This window comes from Nematolebias whitei, chromosome 1 (genome assembly GCF_014905685.2).
Source record: "Nematolebias whitei isolate Nwh7 chromosome 1, NemWhi1, whole genome shotgun sequence".
NCBI lineage: Eukaryota > Metazoa > Chordata > Actinopteri > Cyprinodontiformes > Rivulidae > Nematolebias > Nematolebias whitei.
In genome coordinates, this window is record NC_056498.1 from 43,212,822 (window position 1) to 43,214,764 (window position 1,943).

Consider the following 1,943-nt stretch of genomic DNA (forward strand, 5'->3'; position numbering starts at 1 on the left):
GACACCTGGACAGGTCTCAGTCCATCACAGGGACCCCCTGGACAGGTTTCAGTCCATCGCAGGGACATCTGGACAGGTCTCAGTCCATCACAGAGACACCTAGGGACAGTTTAGAGTTACCAATCAGCGTCTGTGGGAGAAAACCCACGCAGCATGGAGAGAACATTAAAACTCCACCTAGAAAGATTCCCATCTGGGATTTGAACCAGTGACCTTCTTGCTAAGAGGCAGCAGCTCTACCAACTGAGCCACCACAAATTTACGCTAAAAGTAGCAAAATGCTAATTGAAACTATCAAATAGCTAGCTACAAAACAAACGCAATAAAAAGTTATCTGAAAGCTACGAGTGTCAAAGGCTAGCTCAAAGCTAAATTAGTGAAAGACAAGCTAAACGTGTCAACAGGCTGTCTAGAGCAGGGCTCTTCAACGAAACTGCTCAGGGGGCCACAGTTTCTGAAAACCAGCAGCTTGGGGGCCGGACATCCAGCGATTTAAAGTCTTTATGTAAATAAACCAAAGTTTATCGTCATCTCTTACATTTTAAATTTATTTATTTTATTGCATTGAATCATAAATGCAATAAACAGAACCCAAACCCAGAACAACCCCCCCCCCCCACAACACCCCCCCCCCCACCCCAAAAAATTTTTTTTATATTTTTTTAATTTTTTTATTTTTTTTTTAATGAAGTAGGCTGGATTCAAGTCACCCGTGGGCCGGAAAAGGCTCGTGGTCCGCCAGTTGAATATCCCTGGTCTGGAGTATAAAAACAGATGATTGGCTGAAGAATATTTTTAAAGAAAAACTGCAGAGAGGTGAAAATATTTTTAATAATGTAAAAAGATAAAAATTCACAGCAAGCGTCTCCTGAATGAGCTGAACTTCTGGCGTCTGAACGGGCGACACAGCACGAACACGTTAGAAGGAATGCACGTCACCCGCCGCTGCAGCCCAGACGTTAAAATAAAACCTTCTTGTTTTGGTCCAGTCTAGAAAATAACGTGAAACGTCTCAACAGGTGGACATTCACGTCGGTGGACAGCTGGTTGAGACACTTTCAGAGGCGGGGCCAGACTCACCTGAACAGGACAAAGCCCCTCCCACCTCTGATGAGGACGAACCTGACACAGGTGAACAAACGCAGGATGTTGTCTCTACAACTAAACCGAGTTCAGCTGCTGAAGACTTTGAAGTCCAGAGATGAAGATGAAGGGTCACCAGGGGTTTGCAGAGGTCTTTTAGGAACCTGTTAGATCTACTGAGATGTTCTGATGGTCGATCAGGAAGATGGAGGCATCACAGAGGGTAGTGAGGATGGACTAAAAGTTCTTGAGCTCTAAATGTTAGTTGAAGCTGAGCCAAAGGTTTTCAAGGAGACTCTTGATTGTTCCAGGGTTCCTGCGAGGCTGCGAGAAATGTAATGTCATTGTGCTTCTGTGCAAGGATTCAGATTCTGATTCTGATTTGCCATTGTGACTTGTTTTACCGCTCTGTGGGCGGGATCATAGCTGGTCGTTGTGTTCGAGCCATTCCACCTGGTGAGGGGGAGTGGCTATAATCAGACTTCACTTTTTTCATCTTATCCTGCTGATCAGTCCGAGGGTAGCCATGCTGTGACATCATCTCTGATCTCTGTTAATGTGTTCATGTCTTGTGGCTCCGTCCAGCTCACGCCGAGGCCTAACATCGGCCATTAAAGTTAGAAATGTCTGAACCTCCTCATTCGTCCACAGCACCAAGTTTGGAGCTTTTGAAGCAGAAACCATCAGAAACACTTATCACTCAACACGATCAGACAGGAAGTTAAGGCACGATCAGGCAGGAAGTGAAGGCACGATCAGACAGGAAATGGAGGTACGATCAGGCAGGAAGTGAAGGCACGATCAGGCAGGAAGTGGAGGTACGATCAGGCAGGAAATGGAGGTACGATCAGGCAGGAAGT

The 1,943-nt window shown here is 45.8% G+C and overlaps 1 long non-coding RNA gene across 1 annotated transcript in view; it reads left to right on the forward strand.

Annotated features, from left to right (window-relative positions):
• Nucleotides 1-1,051: 1,051 nt before the first annotated feature.
• LOC119417271 overlaps nucleotides 1,052-1,943 on the forward strand; it is a 6,326-nt gene continuing 5,434 nt past the window's right edge. Inside the window, exon 1 of the long non-coding RNA XR_005187136.1 lies at nucleotides 1,052-1,131. This is a non-coding gene — a long non-coding RNA (uncharacterized LOC119417271). The remainder of the gene's footprint in view (nucleotides 1,132-1,943) is intronic.